This window comes from Amblyomma maculatum, unplaced genomic scaffold (genome assembly GCF_055883805.1).
Source record: "Amblyomma maculatum isolate TAMU_Amacu unplaced genomic scaffold, ASM5588380v1 scaffold_13, whole genome shotgun sequence".
Lineage (NCBI taxonomy): Eukaryota > Metazoa > Arthropoda > Arachnida > Ixodida > Ixodidae > Amblyomma > Amblyomma maculatum.
Window position 1 is genome coordinate 16,823,996 of NW_028146738.1, and position 10,765 is coordinate 16,834,760.

The 10,765-nt window shown below is 46.6% G+C and overlaps 1 long non-coding RNA gene across 1 annotated transcript; it reads right to left on the reverse strand.

The window, feature by feature from the left end:
- Window positions 1-3,739: 3,739 nt before the first annotated feature.
- On the reverse strand, window positions 3,740-6,396 carry LOC146172289 (uncharacterized). Its single transcript, XR_014702468.1, has 3 exons — window positions 6,053-6,396; window positions 5,812-5,972; window positions 3,740-4,261 (listed from the first exon to the last, which is right to left on the reverse strand). It is a non-coding gene; the product is annotated as an uncharacterized LOC146172289 (long non-coding RNA).
- Window positions 6,397-10,765: the final 4,369 nt, after the last annotated feature.

Consider the following 10,765-nt stretch of genomic DNA (forward strand, 5'->3'; position numbering starts at 1 on the left):
AAAACACTTCAAAGAAGTAACTCGAGTTATTGTTTTGCACGCATATACTGCGACACACCACTAGTACACGCTCCACAGTCTCCGTAATGTCACATGTGGAACATTCTGGGCAGTCCGCCTGTCCAATTAAGTGTAAATATTTGTGTGTGAAACCACATTTAGATGCAGTCTATGGAGAAAGCGTGCATAATGGCATATAATTGGCAAGTCGGTATGGATCCACTAAAGCACTACCTTGTGGCCTTGAGCACAAGTAGATATAAGGAACTCAGTGATGTGTAGTGCCAAAGGCCAAAGGCTGGTAAGGGTGTGGTGTTGAAAACTTCCAAAAATTTGTAATGCAGGCTTTGAAACTGTGAATGCACACCACTTCTAAAGTGGTTTCCCATAGATGTGGAAAGCCTCTTACCAAGGGGCCACAAGCTCAGCAGCGGTTTGTGGAGAATTATGCCCTAAAAAAAAAATGTCATGTTCTCATTGGCATCACCACAATTGTAGGCGACGCTTGTGGTGATACAGATCTGTGTATACATGGATAGAGTTGTAATATTCTCACTAGATGTATGTCAGATTAGGTTGCTTGAATCTACTAATTGGTACCATGGATTTCTTCAGTATCCCGAGAACATGCAAACGCACCAAAGGTTGAGCCATTACACACAGAGGTTGGGTGGGGTGGTATGGGAAGTCGTAGCGTGTTAGCATTTGTAATTAATGGCAGCGGAGTGTACGTGAAAAACTGCTGTTCAGTTGCTCGTCATCAGTGGGTGGCAACGGTGTTGTGCAAGTAGTCGTAAATACACACAAAGTGGTTCGTGTGACAATTATGTAGATATTGGGCAGGCACGTGACATTCTGAAGTAACAGCGCAAAACGTGGATGGGAGCACAAGACGAGAAGACGACACAATGTCTCATCGTCTTCTCGTCTTGTGCTCCCATCCACATTTTGCGCTGTTACCTCAGGATGGAAAATCAACAAGCCCAACCTGCTATTCTGGCTAACATGCCATTGTTTGAGGTGCATTGCGGCAGCCAAGGTTTAATCCCAAGCACCTGCACTTCTATGTACATGTTAAAGAGTACTGCGAGTGGTGCCCATATGGGTGTGTACCATTTTCCTGGCTCGGGCGATCAGATTGCAGGCGGGCTAGCACACACAGCCCAAAGCACATGTAGTAGAAGTTTGGACTGTCGAACCGCGAAGTCTTCAGTTCAATTCCTTCCCTTATATTTTTCAATTTGTATGAGTATCATACAGTCTGTGCTTGTATGGTTAAATTGCGAAGGTGTACATATCACCTGCTCTCCTGACCAACCTAACTCTGCATAAGTATTCACCAAGCAGTTTTCGTTCCATCAAAAGGCTTTCACAATATTCAGCGACACAAGCAGCTACTCAGACAGCATCAGTTTAGCATTCTTTGAGCTTCGCAAATCTGTGGTTACATTGTTTACTAGCAAAACATGCATGGTATGTAGATATGTGCGCTAGGACGCATAAGATGCCGTGACAATGTGGGCTGCTCTTACGTCTACAGCTGCCCTTTAATCCTGTTACATTCTAGCCTGCAGTGAATTCAGCAGCAAGATTTCACAATTAAATCATCCCAACTTTATATTTCCAGACTTGACCCCAGCACCGACGAAGTGCATTGTATTACCAGCATTTTGGTGGCATATTCAACCAGCAGGCCAATTAACTCAACGTCATGCAGGTTCTAGTGCAGATGTTTCCATGCAAATTATGGGTATCATCAACGAAGAAGGCTTTACTATACATACCTTTTCAGCACGCTGTTTTATGACTGGTTAAAGTCTGGTACATTTCAAAGTATAAGGCACATATTATTGTATGCATGTCTACAGATTGCAGATTATGTTGGCTTGCTTCTGAATGAGACTGCAAAATGCTGCAAACAGTGGCCACCTTTCAAAGCAGCTTTTGCAGAAAACCATTTGATTTTTCTATTCCTCATGAGCCACTATTTTTCGAGGCCGTGTAAAGGTGAACGCGGCAACTAGAAAATCTCGGTTTGTCAGTGCCACTTTTTAGTACATTTGGGCATTATCTAATGTTACCAAATGAGTGTTAAAGAGAGACATGTTGCTTTCAAAATAATTTATTGGTTGGCTGCAGAATCATCAGTGCATACAAAATTTTTAGGCTAGAAGGAAGTTGACCTAGAGCAAGACATCTTTTATTCATGCTTCTTTGCTGTCTTCCTCTCTCCTAAATATACAAATGTGTATATACAGCTTCACAATCATAATGTGTTGAGGTCAGTGCTAAATAAAAAAAAAATGCATCCGACAAAGGTATAGTTAGAGATTGAGTACACAAAATTCATTCTAAGTGAGCCTATATATGTCTTGTAGATTCCAAGGGAAGGCAAGTATAGCAGGGGGCAGCAGAAACTCAGGCAGGCAGATGAGATTAAAAAGTTTGTGGGGATCAGATGGATGCAGCTGACAGAGGATCGGGTTATTTGGATAGATATGGGAGAGGCATCTATACAAGCAGGTATATACACAACTGCACAATTATGATGCATTTGCGGTCAGTGCTAAAAAAAACTCCACCCATCAAAGGTATAGGTGGGGAGTGAGTACACAAAATTCATTCTAAGTGAGCCTATATATGTCTTGTAGATTCCAAGGGAAGGCAAGCGTAGCAGGGGACGGCAGAAATTCGGGCAGACAGATGAGATTAGGAAGTCTGCGGGGATCATATGGATGCAGCTGACAGAGGATCGGGTTATTTGAATGGATATGGGAGAGGCATCTATTATGATCCCTTCCCCATTATGATGTATCTGTGGTCAGTTCCAAAAAAAGAAAAATTCTACCCGTCAAAGGTAAAGAAAGGGAGTGAGTACACAAAATTCATTCTAAGTGAGCCTATATATGTCTTTTAGATTCCAAGGGAAGGCAAGCGTAGCAGGGGACGGCAGAAATTCGGGCAGACAGATGAGATTAGGAAGTCTGCGGAGATCATATGGATGCAGCTGACAGAGGATCGGGTTATTTGAATGGATATGGGAGAGGCATCTATTATGATCCCTTCCCCATTATGATGTATCTGTGGTCAGTTCCAAAAAAAGAAAAATTCTACCCGTCAAAGGTAAAGGAAGGGAGTGAGTACACAAAATTCATTCTAAGTGAGCCTATATATGTCTTGTGGATTCCAAGGGAAGGCAAGCGTAGCAGGGGACGGCAGAAATTCGGGCAGACATATGAGATTAGGAAGTCTGCGGGGATCATATGGATGCAGCTGACAGAGAATCGGGTTATTTGAATGGATATGGGAGAGGCATCTATTATGATCCCTTCCCCATTATGATGTATCTGTGGTCAGTTCCAAAAAAAGAAAAATTCTACCCGTCAAAGGTAAAGGAAGGGAGTGAGTACACAAAATTCATTCTAAGTGAGCCTATATATGTCTTTTAGATTCCAAGGGAAGGCAAGTTTAGCAGGGGGCGGCAGAAACTCGGGCAAGCAGATGAAATTAGGAAGTTTGCTAGAATCATGCACCTGGCACAGGATCGGATTATTCGGATGGATATGGGAGAAGCATTTGCCCAGCAGTGGGTGCAGTCAGGCTAGTGATATCAACAAGACTAACAACTGGATGAGTTGGTACTGATTCATCTTAAAACCAGCCAGAAGACGAAACACGTGAGAGGAGCACAAGACAAAGTTTTGCTAACAACTGAAATGTTGCTGAAGGAAAGAGGCAAAAAAAGATTCGCACAGAAATGCACGTGCACGAAAAACCCCCAAAGCAGTGAAAGCGTGGAAAGCAGAAAGGGTCTAAAAAATCATCTAAAAAAAGCAAATTCTTTATGGTCAAGAACCACTCGTTACCAAAGGGAAGCCACAGATCCAAATCCAAAGGCACACTATACTGCAAAGGCTAAGGACGTGTGTGTGGCTAAGAAATCAGTCAACAGTCTTTTGGGGCCTTTTTTACATGTGCATCTCTGTGCAAGTCTTCGTTTGCCTCTATCCTTTAGTAAAATTCCAGTTATTAGTCCAGCTGTCCTGCAATTCTCTCTTCTCATGTTTTCTGGCTTGTTTCAGAATGAATAAGGTGATGACTCTACAAACCTTGCGCAAACTGGAAACCAGTGTAACTGTCAGATGGAAACCTTTCCCTTATTTGGCTTGCATCACAAATAGGGAGGACTTTACTGTGATGTCTGCCGAGGCATCCCCAAAACCAGTGCGCAAGCTGGCTGTAGCAGATGTAGCGGTGCCTCCTGTTGACAAGAGAAAAAGCAATATTCACTTTTCAGCACAGCAAAATGAAAATATCATTTAGGTCTTTTACAAATTTGAAAGTTATTCATGCATCTGCACAATTAATTCCCGTCTAACAGAAGCTGTACAGTGTAACTTTCACTGTCAATTTATTCTCCCTGGAAGTATGGCAAACTTTGAATTCTGCTGCAGGTGATTGAGAGAGAATGAGACCCACCCAATATTAGAACTTCAGTGCAATCATAATTTGCTACTGCAGCAAAATAATGCCTGAAGGAAATGCAGCTTTTGACTGACAAAACCTGGTAGTCGTCTTACACCCTCTATACTAGTGTTGTGGCTGATGTCAATGTCCACGCTGATATCATCCGCATAGCACGAAGATGTTAAGTATGCAACTTATGCATTAAGCAGCTCTGTGCATGGAGTCATTCTATTCGAAGGAGCCATAAACTACCAAGTCCACTTCTGTCAACGGCTCTCAGTTGTTTTCCCACAACCCGCCACGTGCCAAACTTCCTGCAAGTGCCGCAAAACTACTCTATAACTTCATTTGCTAACTGTAAAATTTCCAACACTTACTCAAGCTGTGGAAGTTTCGGTGTACTGGCCTTTGGAAGAACGTCTTTCTTTTTTTTTTTCTTTCTGGTTGTCACATTTCAGCACGTGTAAAATGTTAGTGTCAAAGCATTTTGGAGAGGTTTAACTGTGTGAAGGTGTTGATGATGGTATTAGTGAAGTCAATTTTTTTAATTATATTTGCACACTATACAACACTCACCTAATGCAAGTGGGTAAAAAAAAAACTAGCAAATAAAACTTTTGAGTGCTGGTATGGTGATTGTTCTGGCAGCAAGTGGAGACAGGCTATAACAACAGTTGTCGAGCTAGTTAGTGATCGTCTGCAGAAGCCAGTCCTGCTCTGTGTGTTTTTCTCTTCTGTGTCGTTTTTTAGTGCATTTTCCCACGGCTTCTGCAGGAGACAGGCTACTTCACTGCATGCAATTTCACTTAGCACAGAGTCCTCCGAAATGAGATTACTTTTGTACTTATTTACTGCATTTCCTGTGGCATTCCTTCTGTATTTATGTTTTCAAGTGCTGCACTTGCTGAAGGTCATACCTGGCTAATAAAACAAGCAAATGTGTCCGGACAGCGGTTTCTTTTTTTTTTCCGTTACTTCACATCAATGTGCATGCCCTTTCCATTTAGCAAGTTCGCACTATCAGATGATGCGTGTTTTCTCATTTACTCGTGCATGGAATTAAGCAAACCAGTAATTTGCATGGTGAAACGTCATGCTCATGCGCACCTTCTACGAAAACAAGAAAAATATGAAAACCAGCGATGTTGTGTTCGTGCTAACGTGGCGCAATATCGACAATGTAGACAGTGTAGATGACCGCAAGTAAGTAACGTTAAAGGGGAAGCTTTCTTTTATTAACACTGCCTTCCGCAATAGATTTCATTACAGCATTTCTTGCTCGAGAAAATGAAAAACAGGTGGCCGCTTGTTCAAGTTATGTCGCCTTTCGCTCAAGGTTCTTACCTTGTGTTCTCGACTAGCAGTCCATGATCAACAAGCATTTGGAGTAAATGCGGATGATCTGTAACACCCAGAAGGCTGCTTCAGCTACGTAGTCGCCGCCAGGATCTCGCCAGATGCTCTCAAGAGCAGTCGGCATCGGCACGCACCGCCCGCAGCTGCACCTGTTCGAAAGCTTCGGTTAGCGATTGCACTCTCGCAACGGTCAAACGTAGGCTAGGCTGCAAGACTCGGACATACATACCAATGCGTAGTTCCGAAACGGCTGGGATCGGGAGGCTGACGGTCGGGGCTTCTGCAAGCCGGAGTTGTGCCGCGGTTACCGCGGCTTCTCGACACAAGTGTTACCGTACCGGTCGCTCGCAGGGTCTATCTTCGCCGACCTGGCACCCGAAAAGTTGCGTCGGCGTAAGGCTCAAAGCCCACGATGTAACCATGTTTTAACAGTAGCGACTATATTCTAGTTCACTATAGTAGCACAGCGACGCTGGTACCCACGGAGGAACCTAGGCGTCGGCCATATTAAAAAACCCTGTGTGAGCGTAGAGTAGGGCACAATTAAAACCTCTAAAATACACCGAGCTTGGTTAACTTTGGCTCAGCAGGCTCCAGCAACGGGAGCTTCTCATTGGCTTAGCGCTATGACGCACTCTGTTGAGTTGAGGAGGACGCGCGCTAGGAAATCGAAATTCTGTTTTTGTCGCTATTAAATCAACGCGGGCGATGAAACGAATCGAGGTATATTATATGATGCAGGACAAGGATTCCATTTAACCAAGCCGTGCAAAATTTCCGGAAAAAGTTTCACAACCCCTTTAAGCTGTAAAGGAAAACACAAAGGTAAGAAACGGCTTTTCAGCTCTACTTGTCTCGGGAAAAGCAAAATTGTGCAAGATCTTTTGCACCTAGAAAAACACCGTTCGAGAAGTTTTGAGATTAGATGGTAATGAACAAAGTTAGGCATTTTTATTACTGTGTATCGCATAGTTTATTAGCCACGCGCCTGTGAAAAGTGTATAAAACAGGTAATTACACATACAATAACTTTCAAGATACGCATTCTGCTGCGGAGATTTTTTGCGCAGTTGGTGGTCGCAGTTGGAGGCTGCACAGAACAATCTAGATAACGTCGCAAGCAGCTAACAGCACGGGCTGGAACATTGTGGAAAGACACACGAGTGGCCGGCATCTTCGAGATAGATCTCGGTGCATCTTGCGCTACAACGAAACTGATAAAGGTGTGACTCGCGACATCGAGCATTAACAAACAAAGATTACGGAACTGATACGCGATCCAGAATCAGAGTGAGAATCCCGTATGCCGGCGGCTGCCGAAAAACAAAAAATACAGTTTTGAAGGTTTCGCGGCATTACCCCCCCCCCCCTTAAAAAAAAAAAAAAACACCCCCTGGATGTTCCAAAACAAAGCAACTTAATAATAAACACTGCAAAGTTTAAACACCTAGATTCTTTAACGCGCGTACAATACAACATGTACAATTTCTGGGCGTGCGCGTCGCCGTTGTGATGCTGACGTTCCGTCGGGAATGACTTCATAGTCCAGTGGTCCGATGCGGCGAATGATTTTGTATGGCCCAAAGTATCGACGCAACAACTTTTCACTTAGTCCGCGACGGCGAATTGGTGTCCGAATCCACACTTGGTCTCCTCGGTTTTACTCTGCGTGGCGTCGTCGTAAGTTGTATCGTCGGCTGTCGGTGCGCTGTTGGTCTTTAATACGCAGACGTGCGAGTTGTCGGGCTTCCTCTGCACGCTGCATGTAGGCGGCGACGTCAAGGTTGTCCTGGTTGGTTACGTGCGGCAGCATTGCGTCGAGCGTCGTCGTGGGCTCCCTGCCGTACACAAGCTTGAACGGGGTCGCTCTGGTCGTCTCCTGGACTGACGTGTTATACGCGAAGATCACGTACGGCAAGATGGCGTCCCAAGTCTTGTGTTCAGCGTCGACGTACATGGCGATCCTGTCCGCTATCGTTTTGTTCCAGGCGCTCCGTTAGGCCATTGGTCTGGGGATGGTACGCAGTTGTTCGTCGATGGCTTGTATGACTGTATTCCAGGATGGCTTGCGTCGACTCTGCCGTAAACGCCGTTCCCCTGTCCCTGATGAGCACTTCTGGGGCGCACTGTCGCAAAAGAATTTGTTCGACAAAAAATTTGGCGACTTCTGCCGGGGTACCATTTGGTAGTTATTTTGCTTCGGCGCAACGGGTAAGGTAGTTAGTGGCCACGATGATCCACTTGTTACCCATATACGAAGATGGAAAGGGGCCAAGGAGATCCATCCCAATTTGTTGAAAGGGCAGGTCTGGGGGCGGAATCGGGTTTAGTAGTCCTGCTGGTCTGATAGGCGGCGTCTTGCGTCGTTGGCACTCACGACATGTCTTCACGTAGTAGGCAACTTCGGCAGGCAGTCGCGGCCAGTAGTATTTTTTCTCGATTCGACGCAACGTGCGTGCAATTACGAGATGGCCTGCTGTGGGCTCATCATGCAACGCCTGCATAGTTTCTTGCCGGAGGTTTCTAGGCACTACAAGAAGCTGCGTGGTCTTGCTGGTTGCGAAGTTCTTCTTCACGAGGAGGCCATTACTTAACGCGAACGAAGATAAATGGCGTCTGAACACACCGGGAGGGGAAGCAGTCTTTCCTCCTAAGTAATCGGCTAGCGCTTTCAGCTCAGGGTCTGATCGCTGTTGTTCTGCGAAACTGCTGGCGCTTACCGGTCCCAAAAAGGCATCGTCGTGATCGTCCTTCGGGGGGGTGGGGTGGGGGGGGAGCATCGACGGGAGCGCGTGATAAGCAGTCTTCGTCGGAATGCTTGCGGCCCGACCTATAGACTACAGTCAAGTCGAATTCTTGAAGTCGTAGGCTCTATCTGGCAAGGTCGCCGGAGGGATCTTTCAAATTAGCCAGTCAGCGGAGCGCGTGATGGTCGCTTACCACCTTGAATGGTCGGCCGTATAGGTATGGACGAAACTTAGAAGTGGCCCAGATGATCGCGAGGCACTCCTTCTCGGTCGTCGAGTAATTGACTTCGGCTTTTGTGAGGAACCTGCTCGCGTAGGCGATTACTTTCTCCTGTCCGGCACTCTTCTGGACGAGAACGGCTCCTAGGCCCACACTGCTCGCGTCGGTGTGAATTTCGGTCTCGGCGTTTTCATCAAAGTGGCCAAGTACAGGAGGGCATTGCAGGCGGCGCTTAAGTTCGTCGAGGGCTTCTCCTTGCGGCGCTTCTCATTTATAAGGTACGTCAGCCTTTGTAAGCTGCGTCAACGGTTCGGCGATGCGCGAAAAGTTTCTGACAAATCGTCGATAATAAGCGCACAACCCAAGGAATCGGCGCACAGCTTTCTTGTCGACAGGTGGTGGGAATTGTGCGATTGCAGCTGTTTTCTCCGGATCTGGGCGAACACCATCCTTACTAACGGCGTGACCTAGGAAACTCAGTTCTTCGTAGGCGAAGTGACGCTTTTCTGCTTTCAGCGTTAGTCCCGATGACTTCATGGCTTCCAGCACTGTCTGCAGTCGTTTTAGGTGATCTTCAAAGTTTAACGAGAAGACAACAACGTCGTCCAAATATACAAAACAAATTTGCTACTTCAAGCCTGCCAGGACTGTGTCCATTACTCGTTGAAATGTGGCTGGTGCGGAGCAGAGGCCAGATGGCATCACCTTGAACTCAAAAAGACCGTCCGGTGTGATGAATGCGGTCTTCTCGCGATCTCTTTCGTCGACCTCAATTTGCCAATATCCGCTCTTCAGGTCCATCGATGAGAAGTACCTTGCATTGCAGAGCCGGTCGAGAGTGTCGTGGATGCGGGGAAGCGGGTAGACATCCTTCTTAGTAATGCTATTCAAGCGGCAGTAATCATCGCAGAAGCGAAGTGTGCCGTCTTTCTTCTTCACCAAAACGACTGGTGCCGCCCAGGGGCTGTTCGATGGCTGGGTTACGTCATCACGCAGAATTTCCTCAACTTGATCGCGAATGGCCTGGCGTTCTGGCGGCGATACACGATAGGGGCTTTGGCGCAGAGGTCGGGCGTATTCGTCCGTTATAATGCGGTGCTTGGCCAGTGGTGTTTGTCGTACCTTCGATGATGACGAGAAGCACTCCCCGTAGCTTCGAAGAAGACTGAGAATCTGATCTTTCCTGCTGTGGGTCAATGCCGGGTTGATGTCAAATGTGGGCTGACGGAATTGGTCCGGTGCGTCTTCCAGCGTTTGGCCGTGGAGGGTGAATACATCTTTGAGGTCCACTAATTCGTCGAGAAAAGAGATCGTCGTGCCCTTGTTGAGATGCCGGTATTCGTCGGTGAAGTTGCTTACCAGCACCTGAGCTTGCTCCCCTCCGGAATTTGGCGATGCCTCTTGCGATGCCGACACCTCGTTCTAAGAGCAATTGGATATTTCCTTCGACGATGCCTTCAGCGGTTTCGATATTTGCGCTACCTACGCAGACTGCGACGCTTGATCGGGGTTGCACGGTCAGTTCTCCATCGAGGACGTTTAGAGCGATGTGTTGCGTCGAAGTCATCGTAGCAGGAATGGCTTTGTCTGCAGAGAGCTTGATGAGCTTGGATCGCAGGTCGCTGATAGCCCTATGTTCATTTAGGAAATCCATGCCTAAAATCACGTCGCGGGAGCACTGCTGCAAAGCTGGTGGGGTAAGTACGCCCATTGACGGTTATTCTTGCAGTGCACCGTCCCGATGGAGTAATCAGGTTGCCACCTGCGGTGCGAATCAGCGGGCCATCCCAAGCGGTGGTAACTTTCTTGAGTTGAGAGGCTAACGGTCCACTGATAACTGAATAGTCAGCTCCAGTGCCTACTAGGGCAGTGACTCTGCGGCCGTCGACATCAACTTCAAGGTCACTTATTCGCGTCCTCGCATTGCATGTGGGCCTTGGTGTCCGATCTCGGCTCCGTCGTTTCTTCAGGTCAT